The sequence below is a fragment of the Sus scrofa genome, chromosome 6, assembly GCF_054392235.1.
Source record: "Sus scrofa isolate SSC_HxYL_T2T_F1_AM1 chromosome 6, Sscrofa_HxYL_maternal_Yorkshire_Landrace_v2.0, whole genome shotgun sequence".
Taxonomy (NCBI): Eukaryota; Metazoa; Chordata; class Mammalia; order Artiodactyla; family Suidae; genus Sus; species Sus scrofa.
Window position 1 is genome coordinate 52,280,239 of NC_139388.1, and position 26,172 is coordinate 52,306,410.

The following is a 26,172-nucleotide window of genomic DNA, read 5'->3' on the forward strand; positions in this document are numbered from 1 at the left end:
CGAGTTGGTTCTTCTTCGAGGCTCCAGGGGAGCATCCATTCCTCCCTTTGGCAACTTCCCAAGGCCACCTTTCTATGCTCCTCGACTCAGGGTCCTTTCAAAACCAGCAGCGTAGCATCTTTGAACCTCTTTTCTGTCTCTGCCTCCACCGTCACTTTGCCTTCTCTGCCTTTGACCGTCATTCCTCCCTCCCTGAGGCCCCTCAGATAGTCCCAAGTAATGTCCCCCATCTCAAGAACCCCATCTGCAAAGACTGCCTGTGTCATATAAGGAAGCATATTCACAGGTTCTGGGAGGAGGTATTATATAGACCTCCCCAGTGTTCAAAAATATCTGAGGAGTCTTGGCCTCTGACCTTTAACTTTTGAATATTTGGCGTGGGTAGGTGCTGTAATAAGCTCTCAGTGGGGAGGGCAGGGATGACAAAGACCCTGCCCTGGAGGAGTGACAGTCTAGTTGGGGGATGGGCAGCATTGCATCACTGACCAGATGGCCACATCTCTTCCTGGAATCCTCAGCCCACTTTCTTTGCCATTGATTCTCTGCTCTCTCTCCATATTTTATTAGTAAAGTATACTTGATTTACTATGTTGTGTTAGGTTTAGGTACACAGCAGAGTGATTCAGTTTTATATGTAGGTGTGTCAGTTTATTTCTGGGCTTTTTTTTTTTTTTTTTTTAGGACCATACCCATGGCATATGGAAATTCCCAGGCTAGGGGTCAAATTGGAGCTGCAGCTGCTGGCTTATGCCACAGCCACAGCAACCGGGGATCCAAGCTGCATCTGCAACCTGCACCACAGCTCACAGCAATGCCAGATCACCAACCCACTGAGCAAGGCCAGGGATCAAACCCACATCCTCATGGAATGGGAACTCCTGGGCTGTCTCTTCTGTTCCATTGATCTATATGTCTGTTTTTGTGCCAATTCCAATGCTGTTTTGATTACTGTAGCTTTGTAGTATAGTCTGAAGACTGGAAGGGTTATGCCTCCAGCTTTGTTCTTTTTCCTCAGGATTGCTTTGGCAACTCTGGGTCTTGTTTCCATATAGATTTTAGGATTATTTGTTCTAGTTCTGTCAAAAAATGTTATGGTATTTTGATAGAGATTACATTAAATCTGTAGATTGTTTTGGGTATTATGGACATTTTAACAATATTAATTCTTCCAGTCTAAGAGCATGAGGTATCTTTCCATTTCTTTGCATTGTCTTCAATTTCCTTTATCAATGTTGTATAGTTTTCAGCATGTAGATCTTTCACCTCCTTGGTTAAGTTTATTCCTAGGTATTTTTTATGTGATTTTAAACAGGATTTTTAAACACTTCTCTCTTTCTGTTATTTCGTTGTTAGTGTAAAGAAATGCAACAGATTTCTGTGTATTAATCTTGTATCTACCCTGCTGAATTCATTTATTCTTATAGTTTTTGCATGGAGTCTTTTCTTTTTTTTTTTTTTTTTTTTTTTTTTGCATGGAGTCTTTAGGGTTCTCTATGAAGAGTATCATGTCATCTCCAAATAGCGATGACTAACAGTTTTACCTCCTCCCTTTCAATCTGAATATCTTTGTTCCCTCGTCTGATTGCTGGGGCTAGGGCGGCCAATGCCATGTTAAATAGAAGTAGTGAGAGCAGGCACCTTTGTCTTGTTCCTTAATTTAGTTGGAAGGCTTTCCGTTTTTTATGTTGAGTATTATGTTGACTGTGGGTTTGTCATAATTGGCTTTTACTATGTTGAGATATGTTCCCTCTATACCTGCTTTGGTGGGAAGTTTTATCATAAATGGATATTGAATTGTGTTAATGCTTTTTCTGTATCTGTTGAGATGATCTTTTTTTTTAATTTTTAATTTTCATTTCTATTTATTTATTTATTTGGTCTTTTTTGCTGTTTCTTTGGGCCGCTCCCGCGGCATATGGAGGTTCCCAGGCTAGGGGTCCAATCGGAGCTGTAGCCACTGGCCTACGCCAGAGACACAGCAATGTGGGATCCGAGCCGCGTCTGCAACCTACACCACAGCTCACGGCAACGCCGGATCATTAACCCACTGAGCAAGGGCAGGGACCGAACCCGCGACCTCATGGTTCCTAGTTGGATTCGTTAACCACTGCGCCACGACAGGAACTCCGAGATGATCTTTCCTTTTGTTTATGTGGTATATCATTGACTGCGTGCGCTGAACCATCCTTGCAACCCTGGAATGAATCCTGCTTTATCATAGTGTATGATCCTTTTTATGTACTGTTGGATTTGGTGTGTTAATATTTTGTTGAAGATATTTGCATCTATATTCATAAAAAAGTTTGGCCTCTAACTTTTTGTAGTGTATTTGTCTGGTTTTGGTATCAGGTTTGATGGTGGCTTCATAGAATGAATTTGGCAGTATTCTCTCATCTTCAGGAGGGAGGGAATATACACACACACACACACACACATATATACACATATGTATACACATACATACTTTGAAAAGGATAGATATGAGTTCTTCTTTGTATGTTTCATAGAATTCCCCAGTGAAGACAGCTAGTCATGGACTTTTGTTTGCTGAGTTTTATAGTTTCTATTTCACTTCTAGTGATTGGTCTGTTCAAATTGTCTGTTTCTTCTTGACTTAGTTTTGGCAGGCTGTGTTTCTAGAAACTTGTCTGTTTCTTCTAGGTTATCAAATTTGTTAGCAGATATCTGTTCATAGAATTTTTTGATTTTTTTTTGTATTTCTGTGGCATTTGTTATTATTTCTTCTCTTTCTCTCTTATTTATTTGTGTTGTTTCTTTTTTCTTTGCTGTGAGCCTCATTAGAGGTTTGTTGATTTTGTTTATCTTTTCAGAAAGGCAGCTCTTGGTTCTATTGATCATTTCTATTTCTTACCTCGTTTTCTTCTCTGATCTTTATTATTATTTTTTCCTTCTGCTGAATTTGGGTTTTGTTTGTTCTTCTTTATCTAACTGTTTTAGGTGGCAGTTTAGATTATTTGAGATTTTTCTTATTTCTTAAAGGCCTGTATTGCTATGAAATTACCTCTAGTAAGTGCTTTTGCTTCATCCCACAGACTTCGTAAGGTTGTATTTTCCTTGTTGTTTGTCTTGAGGTATATTCTGATTTCTTCTTTGGTTTTATCATTGACCCACTGATTTTTTAGTAGCATATTGTTTAGTCTCTCTGCATTTGTTTTTTTCCCCCCTATTTTTATTTATTTGGTTAATTTCTAGTTTCTTACTGCTGTGATCAGAAAAGATGCTTGGAGTAATTTCTACCCTCTTAAATTTGGTGGTTTTCTTTGTGACCTAGTAAGTGGACTATCCTAGAGAATGTTCCACATGTGTTTGAAAAGAGTGTGCATTTTTTTTTTTTTTGTCTTTTTGCTATTTCTTGGGCCGCTCCCACGGCATATGGAGGTTCCCAGGCTAGGGATCGAATTGGAGCTATAGCCACCGGCCTACACCAGAGCCACAGCAACGCGGGATCCGAGCCATGTCTGTAACCTATACCACTGAGCAAGGGCAGGGACTGAACCCGCAATCTCATGGTTCCTAGTCGGATTTGTTAACCACTGTGCCACGATGGGAACTCCAAGAGTGTGTATTTGGATGTCATGTCCTGTAGATATCGGTTAAGTCCAACTGGCCCATTGTGTCATTTAAGACCTCTGTTGCCTTATTGATCTTCTGTTTGGATGAATTGTAGATTGATATCAGTAGGGTAGTAAAATCTTCTACTATTATTTTGTTATTGTCAATTTCTCCCTTTATGTCTGTATTTGTTTTACACATTTAGGTGCTCCTGTATTGGGTGTATATGTATTAACAAGGGTAATCTCTTCTTGTATTGATCCCTTTATCATTATATAATGTCCTTCTTTGTCTTTCATTATAGCCTTTGTTTTAAAGCCAGTTTGGCTGATAAGAGAGTGGGGTAGCAATACTTATACCACCTCTGCTAGTATAGCATATCTGTTTCAATCACCTCACTTTCAGTCTCTGTTTGTCTGTCACTCTGAAGTGAGTCTCTTGTAGGTAGCATATTGAAGGGTCTTAAAAAAAATTCCAATCTGCCATTCTGTGTCTTTTGATCAGAGCATTTAGTCCACCAACCTTTAAAGTAATTATTGATAATGTACCTATTGCTACTTTTTTATTTTTTGGTCTTTTATTAGGGCTGCACCCAGGTCATATGGAGGTTCCCAGGCTAGGGATTGAATCGGAGCTGTAGCTGCCGGCCTACACCACAGCCACAGCAACTCAGGACCCAAGCCGCATCTGTGACCTACATCACAGCTCACAGCAATGCCAGATCCTTAACCCCTGAGAGAGGCCAGGGATTGAACCTGAGTCTTCATGGATGCTAGTCAGGTTCATTAACTGCTGAACCGTGACAAGAACTCCAGGATTGGGAAGTTTTCAAACATAATTTCTTCAAATTTTCTATCTCGTTTTCTCTCTCTCCTCTTTCTGGAACCCTCATTACGTGTAGGTTGGCATGCCTTATGTTATCCCATGGATCGCATTCATTATTTTTTCATTTGTTTTCGTGTCTGCTATTTTTGATTGGGTGATTTCCGTTGTTCTATCTTCCAGATCACTTATTTGCTCTTTTGTGTCATTTAGTCTGATATTCATTGCTTCTATATTGGTTTTTACCTCAGCAATTGAATTGTCTAATTTTGATTGATTCATCTTTATAGTTTCTTGTTCCTTGTTACAGTGACCTGCATTTCTGTTGATAATCTTTCTTAATCCCGTTAGCATTTTTATTACCTTCTCTTTGAACTTGGGTCTAGTAGAGTGGTGAGGTCTCTATCACTATTCTTTCAGGGGTTTCTCTTGTTCTTTTAATTATGAGGAGTTCCTTTGCTTTTACATTTTACTTAACTTTCTGTCTCTATGAATTTAGGAGAAGCAGTTGTCTACTGTGGCCTCGAAGAGGTGTTTTTATGTGGGAGCATCCCTGTGTAGACTGTGTGAATCCAATTTTTGATACAAGTGCTGGTTTTAGTATAGATGTCTGCCACATCTTTGCTCAAAGTGTGCTGGCTGTTAATCCCCTTAATTGAGGTGTGATCAGTGTTCTGGTTTCCAGAGCCTGTGCTGGATGTTGGGCATGGCCTCCTCTTTGTTAGGTTGCTGTCAATACCCCGTTGGGGGCAGGGTCTTCTCCCTGGTTGTTGGAGTAGAAGCCCTGAGGGTTGGATTCTATCAGGCTCTGTTGCCCTTGAGTGCATGCTCTGCCCCAAAGGAGGTGACAGCTGAAGCAAGTGAGTCTCATGTGGTCACAGTGACCCTGTGAAATTGTCTCCAGTTTTTCTCAGAAGTAGCTCTAGTTTGCATACCTTTCTCTGTTGCGTTCATCCCAGACCTTTTAATGGGCTGTGGTGTGGAATAGGCTGGGGCTTGAGGCCAATGCACTGTGGCTGCAGGAACTGAGGTGGCTGTGCTGCTACTTGGGACCTGGGCTATGAATGTGGCAGATCCCTTCTGGGACTTATCTGCCTCAGATAAGGTTCCAAGCTGTGGAGTGGGGAGAGCCAGAGAGAGCCTGCCTAGAAACCACTGCGTACTCCTGCCCAGAGCCTGTCTGCCTAAGACTCAGAACCCAGCTTCTGTGCATTTCTGTGGCACCACTGGTGTGTGTGCCAACAAGGACAGCAGTGGCCGGACCCACCCCTGCTATGTGCATGCTGACAGTGGGCTCCACAGTTGCCCACCATCACCATATCCCATGCCCTCCAGGCTGTCTCCATGCAGCTAGATAATAGTCCTCTCCTAGGGCCTGTCTGCCTGAGATTCAGCTCTTGGCCACTGTACCGATTTGCGGCACTGCCCAGTGCTTGCACTGACATCATCTACCTGGTTCAGTCCACCACGCCTGTGCGTGTACTGACAATGGTTTCTGTGGTTCAGCCAGGATCACACCCCAGGCACCATAGTGTGTCTCTACACAGCTAGACCAAATCTTTGCCTTGATCTGGTGCCAGGCTGTGATATGGAGTGAATGGGGCCAGGGAGTTTGCCCCTTTGGATTGGGACATGTGATGAGTGGCAGGTCTCTTCTCTGCCCAAGCCAGCATATATACACTCCTCTCAAGTAGAATCTAGGCTCCTCCAGCCCCTCTGTCTCATTCAGCAGATTTCCCTGCATGCAGGGGGGCTCCCCATGGTGAGGCTTTGCCTGTGTGGACCTTCTCAACCTTACAGATCCCCTCCCAGGGCCACTGGTTCTGTCCTGATGCTCCCCCCCCCCACACCCCGCCCTACTGGTTACATGGTCATCTTTCCTGCAGCTTTGGTCATGTAGACCTTCTGCTAGTTTCCAGGTGGTTTTCTGTGAGAATTGCTCCACATCGGCTTGTATTTTTGATGTGTTTGGGGGGTAAGTTCCACATCCGCCTGCTCCGCTGTTTTGATCCCTCTCCAACCACATGTTCTGTATCCAGTCATCAGTTGATGGACATTTGGGTTGCTTCCATATCTTGGCTGTTGTAAAGAATGCTGCTGTGAACACTGAGGTGCATGTATCTTTTTGAGTTAATATTTTTGTTTTCCTCAGATGTATATCCAGGAGTGGAATTTGCTGGATTATACCTTAGTTCTATACTTAGTTTTTTGAGGAAGCTCCATCCTGTTTTCCACAGTGGCTGCACCAATTTACATGCCCACCAACAGCGTACAGGGTTCCCTTGTCTCCACATCCTCCCCCAACTTGTTAATTTGTGGTGTTTGTCTCTGATAGCCATTCTGACAGGTGTGCAGCGACAGCACGTTCTGTTTCATTTTTTAAACATCTCTTCATTGAGATGGAATTCACAGGCCATAAATTTTAGCCATTTAAAGTATAAAATGCAATCGCATATTGTATGATTCCACTTATTTCACTTTCATGAAATGGACATAATAGCCGCATTATTTATATGTATAAAATATATATGAGGGAGAGAATGATTGATTAGGACTGGGAAGGATGGGCTAGAAGGTGATGGCTAAAGTTATGGGGTTTCTTTTTCTTTCTTATTTTAGGGCCACACCCACGGCATATGGACGTTCCCAGGCTAGGGGGTGAATCAGAACTGTACCTGCTGGCCTCCACCACAGCCACAGCCACGACAGATCTGAGCCATGTCTGCGACCTGCACCACAGCTTACAGAAATGCTGGATCCTTAACCCACTGAGCAAGTTCAGGGATTGAACCCACATCCTCCTGAATACTTGTCGGGTTCTTAAACTGCTGAGCCACAATGGGAACTCCTTCCCTGTAATCTTGATGCTTTCTTTTTACTTCCTTAATTGCTACAATTAGAACTTCCTGTACCATGTTGAAAGAAGCAGTGAAAGCAGATATCCTTGCCTCGTTCTTGATCTTAGGGGGAAATCATCCAGTCTTTCCCTATTAGGCACGATGTTGGCTGTGTTTCATGGATGACTTTATGAGGTCGAAGAAGCCCCCTTCTATTCCTAACTTGCTGAGAGTTTTTGTCATGAATGAGATTTTTTGCCAAATATTTTCTTTATATCAATTGAGATAGTCATGTGGTTTTTGCTTCTTAGTCTATTGATAATGGTGTATTACATTCATGGATTTGGGACTGTGAAACCAATCTTGCCTTCCTGGAATAAATCTCATCTGAGGTGTGTGTGTGTGTGTCTGAATGCAAATTTTAATCAGAATATATTAGAGTTTGCCTATAAGCAAATGGATGTAACACACAGTATCAAACAGTGGAGAGTTTGTGCTCTACTTCCTACAAACACAATGAAAAGTGGTTTGAGTTTTAGTTGGTTCCAATTTTTTATTTTATTTGTCTTTTTAGGGCTGCACCTAAGGCATATGGAGGTTCTCAAGCTAAGGGTCGAATCAGAGCTGCAGCTGCCGGCCCACACCACAGCCACAGCAACGTGGATTTGAGCCATGTCTGTGTCCCACACCACAGCTCATGCCAATGCTGGATCCTTAACCTACTGAGTGAGGCCAGAGATCGAACCTGCGTCCTCATCGTCACCAGTTGGATTCGTTACCCCTGAGCCACAACAGGAACTCCCAGTTGGTTCCAATTTTATGGCAGAAAATTTGTAATCAGCTATAGGCCAGACATGAAGACCTCATTCCCAGGTCTTCCCAGGACAACTCCTGACCCTCAGTCCTGGGTCTGGATCACACCTCCCTCTTGGCCTGAATGCTGGCCCCAAAGCAGCCAAGTGCCGGACGTAGTCAGTTGCTCCTTTGCAGAACAGTAACGGGAAGCCCACGCGGAGCCATCTTTTCCAGCCAGAACTAGAAGGCAGAGGAAAGTCTCACTTGTTCTGATGTATGGTTCTTTTTATCTGTTGCTGGATTTGGTTTGCTGGTATTTGAAGATTTCTGCATATGTGTCAGTACTTATAAAAGATACTGGCCTGTAGTTTTCTTGTGATATTTTTGTCTAATTTGGGTAGCAGGGTAATACTGGCCTCACAGAATGAGTTAGGAATAGCCCCTCCTATTTATTGAAGAATTGGTATTAATTTTTCTTTAACTGTTTGGTAGGATTCAGCAGGGGAGCCATCAGAGTCTAGGCTTTCTTTGTGGATAGTTTTTAGATGATGAATTAAATATTTTTACTTGCTTTGGATCTGTCCAGATGTCTTATTTCCTCTTGACTTTGTTTCAGTAGCTTGGGTCTTTCCAGGAATTTGCTCTTCATCTAAATTGATACATGGGGCATGCAGTTCATAATATTCCTTTGTATTTCTGTGACATAGATGGTAATTGTCATCTTCCATTTATGATTCTGATCATTTCAGTTTTATTTTTTTTCTGGGTATCTGTAGCTAATGTTATATCACTGTCTTGATCTTTAAAAGAACCAGCTTTGGTTTTCTGATTCTTCACTATTTTTCTCTTCTGTATTCCATGTATTCTCTAGTTTTTATTATTTTCTTTCTGCCTGCTATCAGTAGAGTTTACTCTTCTTTTTCAGTGTCTTGAGGTGGAAATTTATTTGCAATCATTCTTTTTTATTTTTATTATTTAAAATATTTTTAGGGCCGTGGCACAGGGAGGTCCCCCGGCTAGGGGTCCAACTGGAGCTGTAGCCACTGGCCTATGCCACAGCCACAGCCATGCTGGATCTGAGCCATGTCTGCGACCCACACCCCAGCTCAGGGCAAGGCAGGATCCCTAATCTTTAGTCTTTACTGATATTTTTAATTCGACGTCATTATCAGATCTTCTTCCCTTCACTCTTGAAGGCATGATTCCTTTTACTTATTTGAACATATTTATAGAATGGCTACGTGCAAGGCTTTGTTAACTCTAACAGGAAGTGTTTTTTTGGCTTTGTTTGTTTTTTTAAGAGTAAGTTTTTGCTGCCTACCCCCCGCCCACAGTGCAGGGGGTCATAGCTTCCTGTCTTTCGGAACCTAAATCACTCCTCCTTCCTAACTAGCACTGTCCAATAGAACATTCTGCATTGATAGAATTCTTTATCTACCCTGTCCAGTGCAGTGGACAGTAGCCAAATGTAGCTACAGAGAACTTCAAATATGGCTAGTGTAACTGAAGAACTCAATTTCTAATTTTATTTCATTTCTCATTAATTTAAGTTTAAGCCAAGCCTTGCGCAGTGGCAGTATCGCAGCCAGTGAGGTTTATCCGAGGCGTAGTTATTGCTAACTAAATTTAAGCCATATGACTAGTGGCTACCTTTTGGGATAGTGCAGTATCAGACCATGCTCGAGGGAACCCAATTCTGTAGAATCCCCTACCCAAGTGCTCCTGAGCCTGCTTCCAGCACCTGTGTGGGCCTCGTGCCAGGCCATCTTGCCCCCACTACACGCAGGGCAGGTCATGCTGGTGTCCACACCTCTAGTGCCAAGGTGTGGGCAAGGGGTGATGTGGGGAGACGGACGAAGCTCTGCTCTGCCCATGAGGGTGTCCTCACACAGGCATGGATGACTCAAGGGTTCAGGGTGTAGACGGGAATGGGAAGAGATGGATGGAACTGTAGCTCGGGACCTCCATTTGCGCTGGTGGTCCAGGATCCACACGTTAGGAGTGGTTTTGACTGGCCATGTCTCATTTCTCACCTGGGTGGTGGTTACATGGTTGTCCAGTGTATCATTTTTTTTTTCAATTGTATATATATTCATAAATGTATGTGTATATACACATTGATATACTGTGTCACAATTTTTTTCAACGTTTAAAAAGTTTTTACCACTGTTAGGAGATAGCCCAAGCTCTTCTCATGACATATAAAGGCTTGTCCAGTCTCTATGTCTGACCTAGTGCCCTGCCATCCTTCCCCTGGCTCTCAGCTCCAGCCGCATGGACCTTCCTGCTCTGGTTAACAGGCCAAGGTACAGAGGCGCTTGTTGGAGGGACCGGTCCTCCATTTAAACCATTTATATCAGCAAAACAAAGAAATGGCTTGTGATGGGGGCGGGGTGAGTAAGTGAGTGTGATGGGGGTTGGACAGCCAGCATCAGGAATGAGTGGCAACTGCAGCCTCCCAGAGGTTAGGAGGAAAGGTGTCTGCTTACATAAGAAAGCTGGAGCCAGCTCTGAAGGCTGCCAAAAAAGGAACCGTTGTGGTCGCACAAACCATCAATCAGGTTCCCTGAACAGGTGGAGGCTGGGGCTACTCTCAGCAGAAAGCTGGGCTCAGAGCTCCAATTACCAGCACAGAGAAGCCAGCTCTCAAAGGTGGTGCCAGAAGGGAGGGAGACAAGGAGACAGAAGCCTGAGTCAGCGGAAAGGGCGAGTCCAGAGCACCTGAGGTGACTGCAGAACCACCAGAGAGAACTGGAGACCCCTAGCAAGAATGCCTGATTTGGTGGTTCTCAAACTGGGTCCCTGGAGCAGCAGCATCAGCTTGACCCAGGAACTAGTTAATAAATGCCGATTTCCGGCTCTCCTTAGAATCAGAAATTCCAAGGGGGTTGGGCAGCAATTAATTCTAACAAGCCCTCCAAGGTGACTCTAAAGTTTGACCGAGTCTGAGAACCGTGGGTCCAACTTTAGTGAGCGTGCACTATGTGCAGGCACGGTTCCGAATGATTTACTTCCATTAACTCACTGGTCCACACGGCAGCACCATAAAATCGTGCTCACTTGGAGCTCCCCTGTGGCACAGCAGGTTAAGGATCCAATGTTGTCACTGCAGCGGCTTGGGACACTGCTGCAGAGCAGGTTCAATGCATCAACCTCTCTGGCTTTCCTGTTTTACCAGGATTTCTATGCTTGGGCCCATCCTGTGGGAGTTTAATGAGCAAGCACAAAAGGCACCTTCCTGGTGCCTTTTCCTTTGAAGGCGGTATAGTGGACATCGGGTTTGGTTTGGTTTTGTTTGCTATGCCAGCAGCATATGAAGTTTCTCAGGCCAGGTTTGGGTCCCAGGCCCATTTCTGAGCAATTACTGTGGTTGGGGAGATGGACGATTTCTTGCTGTGAGGCCTAGGGTATGGGCTCACCCCTAGCAGGTGGACTCCGCTGTACCCAAAACACACAGACCAAGAGAGCGGGGGAGTTTGGGGTGCTGTACCTGGAAAAACGAATGGATGATGGACAGGCCAATATAACCCACGTCCAGTACACATAGGATGGGCCCAAGCATAGAAATCCTGGTTAAGATAGGAAACCCAGAAGTCCATGCATTTTATTATTTCATTTATACAGTGTAACAAATCAGGAAAAAAAATAACCTATGGCCATGAGAAGTCAGCCCAGAGGAGCTCCTGCTGTGGCTCAGTGCGTTCAGAACCCAACTAGTATCCATGAGGATGCGGGTTTGATCTGTGGCCTCACTCAGTAGGTTAAGGATCTGGCATCGAGGCAAAGCTTGAAGATGTGGCTCGGGATCCGGCGAGGCTGTGGCTGTGGCGTAAGCGTGCATTTGCGGCTCCAGTTTGACCCCTAGCCTGGGAACTTCCATGTGCCATGGGTGCAGCCCTAAAAAGACAAAAGAGTAGCAGAGCGGTTATCCTTGGGGAGAGGAAGGGGTGTATCAGCTATCTACTGCTGCTCAACAAACCTCCCTAGACCCAGTGGCATAAAATAGTGGTACTGGGTTGGTATTACCCCTCATGTTCCTGGAAGCTGGCTGAGCTCAGACAGGCAGTTTTCACCTGGGGTCTCTGGTGTGGTTATAGGCGGATGGTGGCTGGAGCTGGGTGTCTCGTTCACGTGGCTGGTATCCGATGCTGGCTACTGGGCAGAACGCTGCTCACATGTTAACCACTCCTGTGGCCTGGGCTTCCTCACACTATGCCTGCCAGGTTCTAACGGTGAACCTTCAGAGAGCGAGCACCAAGCAGAAGCTGTAATGTCTTTTGTGACCTGGCCTGAAACACAGAGTGACCTATGATGTCACTTTCGCCATGCTCTTGGTCATCTTGGTCACCAGTGGCTGCCCAGGATCAAGAGTGGTCACAGGCTCCACCTCCTGATGCGGAAACGGCACACTGTAAGAACGCCCGGAACAGGGGACATTGCTGCAGCCACCGCTGGAAAATATGCTACAGGGAGGTCATGACCGGGAGGGGACATGGTGGGGGGGGGGGTCCCGGGGGGCTATTAATGCTGTTTCTTGTTCTGGATGCTGCCTACAACCAATTGCATGATTTTTAAACTACTACGAAGGGAACTCCTCAATTCATGAATTAAAACATTTTTAAAATTTTTATTATTATTTTTTGTCTTTTTTAGGGCCGTACTCGTGGCATATGTAAGTTCCCAGGCTAGGAGTCCAATTAGAGCTGTAGCCTCCAGCCTATGCCACAGCAACAGCAGGATCTGAGCCGAGTCTGTGACCTACACCACAACCCAGGCAACACTGGATCCTTTAACCCACTGAGGGAGTCCAGGGATCGAACCTGCATCCTCATGGCTGCTAGTTGGGTTCGTCAACCACTGAGGTAAGACAGGAACTCCAAAAATTCTTCTTCTTCTTCTTTCATTTTTGGCCACCCTGTGGCATATGGAGTTCCTGGGCGAGGGATCAGATCTGAGGCTCAGCTGCAGCAATGCCAGATCCTTTAACCCACTGTGCCAGGCTGGGAACTGAACCTGCGTCCCGGCGCTGCAGAAATGCTGCTGATCCCATTGTGCCACAGTGGGAACTTCAAGAATTTTTACATTAAGCCAATCAGATCTTCAACTTTACTCAGTTTAATGTTTTTACACCCCTAAAATGTTAGCAGGAACTCGCTTACCACATGGCCACTAGTTCAGATGTGTTTGGCTGCTGCTAAGAGGACCCAGGTCAAAGCGCCAAAAGTCAGAAGGAAATGCGTTATTTCACACAGCAGGCAATCTTAGAGGGTAGGGTGTTTCAGGGTTGTGAAATTGAAACATCTAAGAAAACTTAATTCTACTTTACTTCAGTAAGAATTTTCCTTAAAAATCCATATATTTGTTGACTGCCACCTACCTACCAGGCTAGGAACTGCAACTAGAGACACAGGAAGGAAAGCCGGGTCCCTTCACTGGCTCGGTGATGAAGTGGTTCAGGTCCTTTCTTCTGCCCTGACCGCCTCAGCATGATAGGTGAGTCACCTGATGGTGGCATCTGCCCCCAGCATCACCACCTCAGATAGCATATCCCCCCCTTTAAATGCAGCTTGAGATATAATGTATGTGCAATAAAATATTCATTTTAAGTGTACGGTGCAACCACTTCCAAAAGTTCCCTCTCCCCCATGCTCTTTTAAGATACGGTTTTATCGCCTATTTTTCTCTGCCTACACAATGTTTCTGTGCGCTTGGTTTTGAGCTTTATGAAACAGTGCCGTCCTGTAGGGGATTGTCTGACTTTTGCTCTGTGCACACATTTTTCTTGCGCACCTGTAGCTCCTTCCTTGGCACTGCTGCGGCATATACTCCATTGTGTGAGTAGCAGTTTGTCCTTACTCCTCTTAGTGGCTGTCAGGTTGCTGATCTTCTGCTGGCAGTGCTATTATAAACTTTCTGAAACGTCGCGCCTGGTATCTTTAGCATCTAGGAAATGGAGATGCTGAGTAAGAAGGGACTCAAATCTTCGACTTGGCTGAATTTTTCCAAATACCACCAGACGATTTCCCAGGGGCTTGTATTAACTTGTCATCCCCACCCCCACCAGCAATGTATGAGATGTCTTGCCAATTCTCATCCTTGCCTGGAGGGGGGGTCTGTCCATTTGAGGGTGTAAAGCAGAATCTCCATGTGGCTTTTTTCCTTTTTTGTTTATATAGGGAAGGGCTGGCTTTGAGTTGGATGGGTGGGGCCAAAAGACAGGGGAGAAAGGGGATTTAGGGAAGTGACTGATTGAGTCTCTACAATGGGTGGCAGGGACAGCAGCCAGGATGGGGAGGAAGAAGGGAGAGCGTGCGGGAACCAAGGCGTTGATTCTGCTGAAAGCAGAGAGAGCGCAGTGGAGGCATGTGGACGAGCAAGCTGGAGTGAGAGCCAGCTGACCACAGTGTGGTCTTCGTTTGTCTTTCCTTGACTACTGATGAGGTTGAGCCTCTTTTCATATCAAGTTTAACTACAAAACTATTAAAGCCATAGAAGAATCTGAAAGGAAAAGACCATCAGACTATTGCTTCATTATTGTTTCTTAAAAGCAATGTTTCGATGCAACTTAAAAAGGAAAAGAAAAAAGGGAGAGACTGAGAAAAGTCTACCAAATTTGTGTTGTTCCAGCAAAGCTGATAAACATTAATAAGGGGAAGAGACGTGCTCCCTCAGAAATGTGCCACCAGCAGAGGACAACTCCCAGGAGAAGAGGTCTGTCTGAGGTGGCTCAGGGACAGAAGCAGAAGGACATGACCGAGACTGTTGAGATAGATTCACAGCATGTCTGCTGTGGCCCCTTTAAAAGTTAAGGCAGTTGGACACACCGCGCTGGTGTCAGGGGACATCAAAAGCAAGACCTGGAGGAGGTCCTGTTGTGGCGCAGTGGGTTAAGAACCTGACTGCCGCGGCTTGGGTCACTGTGGAGGTGAGGGTTCAGGCCCTGGCCGAGGGCAGTGGGTTAAAGGACCTGGCAGGGTCGCAGCTGTGGTGTTGGTCGCAGCCGCAGCCTGGATTCAGTTCCTGGCCCAGGAACTTCCATATGCTGTGGGCAGGGCCGTAAAAGCAAAACCAAACCAAACCAAGGCCTTGGGAGTTGGCTGGGGGGTCCAGTTGGAGAGATGAAAACGAGCATGATTCCCAGCTGACCTGTCATTTCGAAATTTAGTAGCAGATATTTGCTGACTCTGTGCCAGGTTCTGGAGATAAAGTGGGGACCAGAACAGACTTTGACCCCATTCTCAGGGATTTATCTAAGAGGGAGATGGACATTTAAGTGCTGATGTCACAGAGGTCAGGGCTGGGAGGGGGAAGCTCAAAGAGCAGAAGCCCAGAACTGACACCTGACCCACCCTGGGTGACCAAGGAGGGCTTCCTGGAGGAGGAGACATCTGCATGGAGACCTGAAAGACATATGTAATGAGTTGTGAGGAGGAGGCAGGGCGTAAGGGGTGCTTTGAAAAGAGGGAAAAGTGTGTACTTAGAGCTGAGGAGGATTCGGGATGTTCTAGACCACCACAATCCAAGGGAAACGGTGAGAACCACAAATGTAATTTAAAATTTTCTGGTAGCCACATGAAACAAAAAAACAGGTAAAATTAATTTTAATAATATATTTTATTTAACCTGATATATCCAAAATATTACCATATTAACATGTGATCGATATAAAAACTATTACTGAGATATTTTACATTCTCTTTTCTGTACTAAGTCTTTGAAATCTGGTCGGTATTTTACACTTAAAGTACGTGGCAGCTCACGGTAGCCACATTTCAAATCCTTGACAGCCGCACGTGGCTGGCGGCTGCTGTGCTGAACAGCACGGCGAGCCCCACGTTGCTCAAAGCCCTGGCAGCTTTGGGAGCTCGTTAGGGATGCAGACTCTCAGGTCCTCCCTGGATCCGCTGACTAGGAATCTGCATTTTAACAAGATCCCAAGGGATTTATGTGCACATTAGAGAAGAACGGGTCCAGTTCTGCCTAAAACATTTTGTGGTTTCCTGGTGCCCTCATGATAGACGCCCAGATACTGACCTTGGCATTCATTCATTCATTCATTCACTCATTCCTGTTACTGAGCACCTACTGTGTGCCAGGCCCTGTGCTGGGGGATGCCAGGGACACAGCAGGGATAAAAGCAGACCTGATTCCTGCCCTCGTGGAGTTCCCAGGCAATTAATAGCTAAGTACTCAAGTCCCTGTTTCAGTTGGGCTGCGTTAAACACCACGCGCGAGAAGCGAAGTTACAGTGCGAAGCGAGGAGGGTGCCGGGGCCTGACCTGGCTTGAGGGGATGGGGCATCCAGAAAGTAACCCAAATAAGGAAGAGGCCACTCACCATCATGGCAAAAAGCCACGCGCATTAAATGTCCCACTCAGGCTACAGGCCTGCCAGGCAACTCTGGCCTGTCCACGGTCACTAAGGGATCGTTTTCAGGCTGCAGGGCAGCATGGAGAGAAGCCCGGGGGGCAGGGTCACAGGACAGAGCTTGTGATAGTATGCACAGAAACCGCGGGGAGAGGGAACAGAGAATCGGGAAGGGCGCCAGTTTGCCCGCAGGGGGAGCCCTGGGGGTGGGAGATAGAGGTTAGTTCCTACCTTTTCTTTAGAGACAATGTCTTTGAACAAAACACACCTGATTTGCGTTAAAATAAGTGGGCGGGGAAGGAAAGTGGGCAGGATGTGGACGGAAGGAGAATGGTCGGGGGCTGGTGACACCTGACGCCGGGGGATGGGGCCATGGGTGTGAGTTAGACTTTTCTCTCTGCTTCTGTGCATGTTTGAAATTTTCCCTAAAAGAGAAAAAGTTAAGTGTGTTTCTTTACAAGCAACTGTGGATGTTGAAAAAAGATTTTTGGCAACTGGAGGCGAAGGTAATCGCAGTGCTGCTTCTGAAAAGCAGAGCGGGCAGCGGCAGAGATGGGGGCCTCTCCTCGGAGACCCGGGCCCGGGAGGAAGGGGCTTGAAGGCACAGGCAGCAGAGCGAGCCCCCCGTGTTCCTGCGGTCAAACCACTGACTAGCAACGGAACCTGAAGCCACTGATTCAGCCTCTAAATGTCTCGCTGAAAACCTGGGCAAACAGCGGCGCGGGGTCCTCACTGGATGACCGCAAGCGCTGGAAGGGCTCAGACGGGGCCTGGCAGGAAGCAGCGCCCCGGCAGTGAGCGCACGTGCCAGCCAGACCGAAAGCTGCAGAGTCTCCAAGCGGATGCATGCAGGGTTTACACAGGCTTCCCTGTCCCAACAGCCAGTCCAGGGCTCCCAACACCGCGGGACCTCAGGAGCCCTGCTTCACACGCCCAAAATCCTTCTACGTAAGTCGGCCGTTCCAAAGGCGTGTGAGACACCGCCTAAATTACATTAGGTCGTGTTTATAATGCCAACCCGTGAAAGCTCACGGTAGAGAGTTCTAAGCTCATGGGATCTCCCAGGCACTCCTCCCAAGTCCAGTCTGGGGGGACAGTTACAGTGTACAGAGAAGGATACCGCTCCTCTCTTGCTGCCACTACAGAATTTTTTTAGGTTACACGAAATGATTCCTGAAAGGTTTCTCCTCTTAAACACAATGTGATTTTTTGTTGCTGTTGCTGTAAACTTTCTCCCGCGACAGCTGTTGGTGCTGTGTTCGTGTTCAATGAACAAAAGGGTTCCAGTAAATCTCCCTCCCTCCGACCTCAGAAATGACCTCGGGGTCCCTTTTATCCCTCATCCTTGCAGATACCGCCACCGCCACCGCCGCCGCCGCCTGGGAGTGTTTTGAAAAGATGTCAGTAGGAAGGAGGAGGGTGGCATGCGGACCGGGCAGGACTGGCTGGGGCTGGGCAAGGGTCCCGGCCGCGGCCCAGGTTTGAGCATGGGCTGTGTTTAAGGAGAGAGAAGCAGCTGAGGGTGGCTGTGGCTCAGGCTGGCAGGGAGCCTGGCAGAGTGATCGATGGTCAGGGACCGATCGCACCAAGTCTTCAGGATCAGCCTAAGGAGTTAGGACTTTATCCTCAGGACACCGGAGGGACAGCGAAAGGAAGACGTGATCAGATCGGTGCTTCACAGAAACCCTGCGCTGTCAGGTGGAGGCGGGGTAAATAAAGGGTGAGATGGGGGGCTGGGCAGAGACAAGGTAGGGGGAGGACGGGGGGGACAGAGCCATGAAAGGCGAGAAGGGGCAGGGGAGAGGGGTGCGGGCGTCCTGGAGGTCAAGCCGTGGAGGAGGACGCGATGAGCAAGGAGGCGTCCAAGATGAAGTCCGGGGCGCTCTCTGGGAGGCTGGAGTGTGGAGGAGCCACCCCTGAGACAGGGGCCAAGAGGAGGAGCCGGTGAGCAGCAGGGGCCCATGGGCCACCTGGGGCTGAGGGCAGCGTGGGGAGGGGAGGGGGCTTCTCGAGGGCTTAGGACCCCCGCTCCTGAGCCTGGGGCCCAGGGAGGAGGCTGAGCGACGGGCGGAGCGTGATCATCACCTGCCCAGAGACAGGAAAAACGATCCAGAAAAGAGAGCAAGATGGTCCCGGGGGCAGGAGGAGCGAAGAGCCCCCCCCCAGATTCAGGGCACCTGTGGAAACAGGAATGTCTTGCAAAGAAGCAAGACACAAGGGGAAAAATCAGGGGACAGCACTGTCCGGAAACCATGGAGAGAGTCCTTACAGGAGGCGAGCGTGGCCACCACGGCCGACTTTTGCTAAGATGGCCCATAAGATGAACACCAAAAAAAGAGCCCCCTGAGCCCGATTTCTCGGTGCCAGAGAAAGACGATACTGACAAAACAGGGCTGGGAAGGTGGGAATGAATGAACCCTCTGGAGATGGATTGGAGTCAGAAATACCAGCATGAAGTCAGGTTTATTTTCACACACACACAGATCCATGCCTACATACACACAAAGAAATACAGATAACGTGTGTATACAGGGGTTTGGACGCGTACGTTTTCCCGAGATCCGTCAGAAAAGGACTAGAACTAGGGCCATCTCAGCAGCCATAGCCACACGCAGGGTCCTGAGCGTGGTTCCTGTTACCTTGTCCATCAAAGGAACCAGGACACCCTGGAGAAGGGGCTGATTCTAGGGTAGGGGCAGGGAAAGAGCCTGAAGTATCTCAAAGTGCTAGAAAGGAAGGAAGTGCTTGAGGAAGAAAAAAGAGGAAAGACACACACGGAAGAACACAGAGCCATCCTGAAAGCACCCGTATGGCCCAAACGGGAACAATCTGAATGAAAAAGTTAATTATGATAGTACTGGGTTACACTCAATTAACACCCATGCGTCCACACCGATACGAATAAAACGGGGTCGAGGGGACAAATCTCCCTCCAGAAGAATTCCCAACAATAAACGAAGGGGAAAGGAGGGAAATAGAAAAGCGTCCTTTGCCCAGCACAGCCCTGCTTTCTGCAGCCAAGAGCCACTGCCCAACACCGCGGGCGGCAACCAGAGAGCTGTCCCCTGTCCCAGTCGCAGGGATGGTTTTGAGGGAGGAAGGCAAATGCTTCGTGATGTTCCCTGCAGGTGTTGGAGCTTAATTCTCTCCCCTTGGAGTGTGGGCTGGATCTCACGACCTGCTTCTAACACACAGCCTAAGCGATGGGGAGCCCCGTAAGCTCACAGCTGGGGAGCCGGGCAGACACCCCCGTGATGAAGTGCGCTGGGGGACCGTGCCCTGAGCACGAGTCTCCCCCAAGCCCACAATCCCGGTCTGACTGGGAGAAAGATGCCAGCCCATCCCAGACCAGGGACATGCTCCAAAATACCCGACCAGGACTCCTCGAAACTGTCAAGGTCACGGAAAACCAAGATTGAGAAATGGTCACAGATGGGAGGAGACCAAGGAGACGGGATGAAGAAACGTAATAGGGTATCTGGATTGGATCCTGGAACCGAAAAAGAACAGGAGTGGAGAAACGGGTGGAATGCGACTCGGCTCGGGAGTTTTGGTTAGAATGCTCACCCATGCTTATTTCTCAGTTTGACAATGTACTGGAATTAAGATGCTCACGTTAGGGGGGCTGAGTGTCAGGTATAGGGGAGATCTCTCTTCTGTCTTTGTTGCTCTTCTGTAAATTCAGTTATTAAAGTATCTCCGGACCTGGCTACAAGTCGTCAGCAGCAGCATCCCAACCCCCTTCACCTGACTCTCCAGATCTCAGCTCCTGGGGTCTCTACTCCAGGAAGTCCTCCCTGATACCTTACATGTGATGAGCATTGTACAACGATAAGTGCAGTAAGTTCACTGAGTAAACAAATGAAGTGAAGTGCTCCCACAGCCCGGTGCCTCCCCGCTCCCGCCTGAAGCCAGGCTGCTCTCCCCCACTGGCGGGGTGCTCTGTGAGGGCAGTGGGGTGGCTGTCATCGGGAGGTGGCTCTTGCACTGGGAACAGCCATGGCAGGCAGAGGCTGTGCTGGATCCCATCCCTTCTCTGATGTGACCCTAACCCTTCTGAGCCTGGAGCCTGCCAGATCCCCCCTTCCTGGTCTCCCCACCCCATCACCCAGCCTAGAATGAATCTGAGGCTCCCCGAATGGTCTGTCCCACCCCCTACCAACATAAGGTCCAATCACGCCTGCCTCCAGTTTATCCACTGTCAGGAACGCTCTGCAGCTGGCAATCCTGGAGGTGACCGCCCAGGCCACAGCCCTTCCCCGAAACATTGCCGCAGGGATCCTCCAGCTACAGCGGGTTCAGCAGGATCCCTGGTCCAGGACACTGGACTCCAGCAATCCCACTTCTGTCTGGGGAATTTGGAATGGGGACAGAAGGGCTGTGGGGCGCTGCACTGGAATGTCACATAGAGTCAGGGCAAGAGTCGCCCAGGGCCAGCCCGGCTGCCTGCAAACAGGAAGCGGCAGAGACCACAGGGATCAGGGGACGGAGGAAAACAGACTCACTTGCCCCAGGTCCTGACTCACTCCTATTCTCAGGGGGCCCTGATCCATTTCTTTGTCATCACCTGCAACCAACGCACGGTGGGTTCTGCCTTCAAAATGCATCCAGAGGAGCGCTGGCCCGGCCACCATCGTCTCTCCCCCACATCACTGCAGCAGCCCCCGCACAGGCCCCCTTGCTCTCAGACCTCGCTCCGATCCACACTCCCCTCCTTGGCAAGCTCGTGCTGAGCCTTCATACAGTGAAAAAGCCAGTGAAACTGCCACTGGAGATACCAGTGGCAATTTTTATCTCCAGCCCAGACCTCACCCCTGAATCCCTGCTGCATCCCACTGCCTGCCCAGCAAAGGCACTGGGCCGCTCACCATGTCCACAGCGCCCCCCCCCCCCCCCAGTCTCCCCCAGCTCTGTTCAGGCTGAAAACCTTAGTCATTGACTCCCCTTTCTCACCCCACACACCAGATCCTGACCACTACTTCAAGTTGCACCCCAACCCCAGCTCCCTACGTCCATGCTGGCCAAGCGACCACCCTCTCTGGGCTGGACTAGTCCAGCAGCCTTCTCACGGGAGTCGGCAGCCAGACGAATCCTATTAGGATGCTCGGTCGAATGGCATCCTAGTAGCTCTTCTGAGCTCTTCGGCTCAGAATGCTCCAAATGCTTCTCTCTCGCTCCGAATCGAATTCAAGTCCTGCCCATAGCCAGCCAGCCCTGTGTGTCCTTGTCCTCGTCTCCGTCCCACGCAACCGGTTCACTCGGTCCAATTCATTCCTTTCTGTTCCTCCAGCACACCAAGCACACCTCAGAGCCTTCGACCTTGCTGTTTTTTCCCACTTGGAACATCCTTCTTCCCCAAAGTATACAGACGGCAGACACCCTTTCTTGTCAGGCTGCTCCTCCACTAACATTTCCTCGAAACCATCTGATTCAACCCCTCCACCTAAAAGAGCAGCTCTGGTCTCTATTCCTGCAGCCTTCATAGCTCTTACCATCGAGAGTAATTTGTTTTAATTACCTACCTTTAGAATGTAAGTTCCACAAGCCACAGGAACTTCTGAGGGTCTTGTTTACTGTATCATAATACCAGCACCTAAAACAGTGCTTGAAACATTTAATATCTGATGAATCAACAAACAACAAAACCCAGGAATCAGTTAAGATGTTCGTTCCAAGTAATAGAAAGCTTAATTCAACTTGGCTTAAATGATTAAATAAAGTTTATTGGGTTCCCTATAGAAAGTAATCAGGTGAGGCCTGATCCAGCACTTCAACAATTATCACCAAGGCCCCAACACCTTTCTGTTCCTCCACTTGGCCTTCCAAGAAAACAGCTTCATCCTTGTGGCCACAATGCACTTGGATATATGCTTTGCAGTAATTATCATCCCTGCCGTATGTTAGACATCTGACCTCTGCCAGACCCTGTGCTCCCCACAAACCCCCCTGAGATGAAACGTATTATGATCTCCATTTTACAGTGAAGAAACTGAGCCTCAGAGAGGTGAAGTCACTTATCTAAAATCATACCACTAGTAAGCGGGTCAATAACAATTTTATTCCCCTACCTACCACTTCGCTAATGATCACGGAAATGTTAATGCTGGTGAACGCGATGCTGGTGCTGCCACAGGCGCAGGGCTTACTGTGTGGCAGCGACTTTGCTAGCACGCCACTAATGTCTCCGCACCTTTACTTCCTCACATGTGATGGCAATGGTGACATCGCCCCACAGGGCGACTGGGGAGTAAATGGGCTGGTCCATAAGCTGGTTAAGACAGCAAAACTATTGACATGGTTCAGTTTGCTATTGCTGAGTAAGAAAGCATCCCCCAAACACCCTGTCTTAAAACAGCAACCACTCACTTGCTTGCAATGCTGTAACCTGGACAGAGCTCTGAGGGGGAGGTGACTTGGGATGGCTGGTCTCTACCCCGCATGGTGTCACCTGGGAGCTGGGCTGGGTTCTCCACGATGGCACCACTCGTGTGTAAGTTAGCACATCAGCTAAGATAGTGGAACACTGGGGGCTGCCTGGGCCTCTCTCCGTGTCCCTTTCTAATGGCACGGCTGGACTTCTTTGTACGGCAGCCCAGGGTTCCCAGAGAGTAAACGCACAAGCGGCCAGGCCTCTTAAGGCCCAGGCCCCCCAACCAGCACAGCGTCACTTCCACTGCGCTCTGCTGGTCAACACAAACCTCAGGCCAGCTCAGGTTAAAGGGGAGAAGACGACTCCACCTTTTCACGAGAGGAACAGGAAAGGATGTGTGGCCTTCGTTAGGGGCATCTGTTTTATTCTTTTTTTCTTTTTAGGGCTGTACCTGCGGCATACGGAGATTCCCAGGCTAGGGGTCGAATCAGAGCTGTAGCTATGGGCCTACGCCACAGCCACAGCAAGCAGGATCCGAGCCGTGTCTGCGACCTACACCACAGCTCACGGCAACACCGGATCCTTAACCCACTGAGCAAGGCTGGGGATCGAACCTGCACCCTCATGGATGCTCGTCTGATTCGTTAACCGCTGAACCATGACAGGAACTCCAGGAGCAGCTGTTTTAACCTCCCAGTATGAGCCCCCTCACTGGGCTTGACCTCAGTCCTTCACCTCCTACAGCCAATCCGCACACGACAGCCTGGAATGGTTTTAACAGACATCACTCTCCATGCCTGCCTCCTCCCACTTTTCAATCACACTTCTTAATTGAGTTAATGCCTACCTACCCCGCCATCACCCTGACCCCACTTCCTAGGGTCCAGGTTAGTTTTCCTGCCAAGTGCTCTCATGACCCTCTACCTTTCCTTGTAATTTCATGTTTGTGGGATATGCTGACAATCTGAACCTGCACCCTGAGACTGTGAACTCTTGGGGGACAGGGGGACTGTTCTCTGCTGTGTTCTCAATCCTGAGCACAAAGCAGAGGCAGGATGAAATGCTTGTTGAATGTCTGAGACCTCAGAAAACTTTAAGGCAGCCCCTTAAACTTCTGTGGTCAGGGGATGGACAGTCCCTGGGATGCTGCAATCTGGAGCTGTTCTAGGAAGTCATCCATCCATTCATTCATTCAATACACAGTTGCTGAGCCTGTACTAGTATGTCGAGGGCTCTTCAATGAGTTAGACATAAAGCCTGAAGCAGACAAGAGCCCCTGCCTTCATGAAGCTTGCGGTCTGCTCTGGGGGTGGGAGGTGGGGGAAGGGGAGACAGACAATAAACACATAAATGATGCCACATGTTGAGTGGTGACGTGATTACTGCTAAGCGGGAAGTTACAGGGAAAGCAGACACGCCGTCTGCGGAGCAGTTCTAGGAAGGTGGTCAGGGAAGATCTGAAGGAGAAAGTAACATCTGAGTAAAGACCCAAAGGAAGGAGAGGTGAGCCCTGACTACGTGGGAGAAGAGTGTTCCAGGTGAGGAGAACAGCACGTGCAGAGGCCCTGAGGCCAGTGTGGCTGGAGCAGAGGGAGCAAGGAGAGGGGAGGCCAACAGGGACAGAGCATGCGGTGCCCTGCAGGCCACAGAGGAATGTGGCATTTACATCCCATGTGATGGAGCCCTATCAGCAGGGGAGGGATGTGATCAAGATGCAGATGTGCCCAGTGTCCTTTAGCTCCATGTAAGGAACAGACAGTGGTGAGCAAGGAGACCACTGATAGTCTGGGCAGGAGATGAGAGTGGACAGGATCAAGGTGACAGGAATGCAAGTGGGAAGAAATGGTCAAGTTCTGAATATGCCTTGAAGTCATCTGCTGATGGATCTGACACGAGTATAAGACAAAGAGGGGAGTCAAGGACAAACTCCAAGCCTTTGGTCTGAACAACTACAAGGATGGAGTGGCATTTCCTGAGAAGAACATGGGAGGAACATGTTTTGGGGGAAAGACTCAGTTCAATTTGGCTAAAATTATTCTCAAGATAATTGGAAATATCTGAGAAGAGAAATTAACAGCTATATTGTCTGGGCTACAAATATAAATTGGGAGTATGCATTTCCATGCTTACCACAAATTCCTTAAGGACCGACAAGATTTGACTCCTGCTGATGTCGTGAGGCTCATCTTGCACCTTGCTAAGTCAATGGTTCGCACACACACCCACCCACCCACCCCAAGCTCTCCACTTCCTAGCTATGTGATCTTGGGCAAGTTATTTAATTTTCTCTATTATCAGCAACCTCATTTGCAAAAGGGAGATCATAATAATACCTGCTTTCTAGAGCTGTTCATTCCAAAAATTGTATTAAGCATTTCCCATATGCCTGGCACTGTTCTACGTGGACAGATCCGTTTCCGCCTATCTTGGCCTCCCTCTCCCACACAGCCTGTCAACTCCGTCTCTCCCATCCACACTCATACTCCTCTCCCATCCCAGACCCCTGCCCTGGTCCATACCTGACATCTCTTGCCTAGGATCATGCCACAGCTGCCACTCTGAGCGCTCAGACCCTAGTTTCTTTCCCATCACTCTATTCCCTCAGGGCAGCAAATTGGGCTATGTCCCCTACTTTTTGGAAATCCGCTCGTGGCCCCTCACTGCCTTCAGGGCAAAGTTCCAGCTCTCTAAATGACCAAAATCTTCCACGATCTAATCACAAAGCACTTGCAAGATTTCCACCGACACCCAATCACCTGCAGTTCATTCACACACCAGGTGTTTTTCATTGCTGCCTCTGCGCGAGTCGTCCCACTGCATCACCGCCACCCCCAACATCCCTCCGTATCAGGTCTCAGACTGCTCCTCCTCGCCCAAGGTTTGCCTACCGGTTTCGGGCCTAGGTTCTCTCCGCATTCCACGCCGCCTCGGTTAGCGAACACATGCAGGGCTGTAACGGGGCCTTTACCCGTCTCCTACCGAAGGAAGCGGAGCTTCCCGCGAGTCAGGCCAGACAGAGCCGCTGGTGATATCCCGCAAGGTGGAGCCGCGTCAAGCCTCCGCGCTTACCTCCTGCTCCGCAAACGCTGAACTTGCAAGCTCCCGGGACACAAACCCACCTTCCGCACTCGAGACCTCAGCACTTGCGCAGTCAAGCCAAAACCACCCAATCACGGCCCTCTCCTCCTCGCTAGCTCACCTCAAGTATCCGGACCCCAGCTGCCGCTGACTCCGATTGGCTGCCTGAGAACCCGCCCCTAAGCAAGTTGGCGAAAAGCATTCTGGCCTTTGTAGTCCCGCAACGAAAACCGGGACAATATCGCCAAGCAGAATTCCTCTTCCCGGAAGCACCGCTCCCCAATGGTCAGGACGGTACCTTTTGAACCTGGCGGCTCTTAATTGGCGGGT

The 26,172-nt window shown here is 48.4% G+C and overlaps 2 long non-coding RNA genes and 1 pseudogene across 7 annotated transcripts in view; 2 read left to right on the plus strand and 1 right to left on the minus strand.

The window, feature by feature from the left end:
* LOC146402365 (uncharacterized) overlaps nucleotides 1-25,867 on the minus strand; it is a 33,117-nt gene extending 7,250 nt beyond the window's left edge. For 2 of the 6 annotated variants that reach the window (XR_014806153.1, XR_014806156.1), the window contains exons 1-2: nucleotides 25,653-25,867; nucleotides 13,818-13,970 (exon numbers count right to left, since the gene is read on the minus strand). This is a non-coding gene — a long non-coding RNA (uncharacterized LOC146402365). Of the gene's footprint in view, nucleotides 1-13,817; nucleotides 13,971-21,916; nucleotides 22,016-25,652 lie in introns of all 6 variants that reach the window. The other 4 variants (XR_014806151.1, XR_014806154.1, XR_014806155.1 and 1 more) reach the window with 3 other exon arrangements.
* On the plus strand, nucleotides 9,587-9,664 carry LOC146402366 (U4 spliceosomal RNA; annotated as a pseudogene).
* Nucleotides 17,981-20,104, plus strand: LOC146402367 (uncharacterized). The gene is made up of 2 exons (XR_014806182.1): nucleotides 17,981-18,103; nucleotides 19,523-20,104. It is a non-coding gene; the product is annotated as an uncharacterized LOC146402367 (long non-coding RNA).
* Nucleotides 25,868-26,172: the final 305 nt, after the last annotated feature.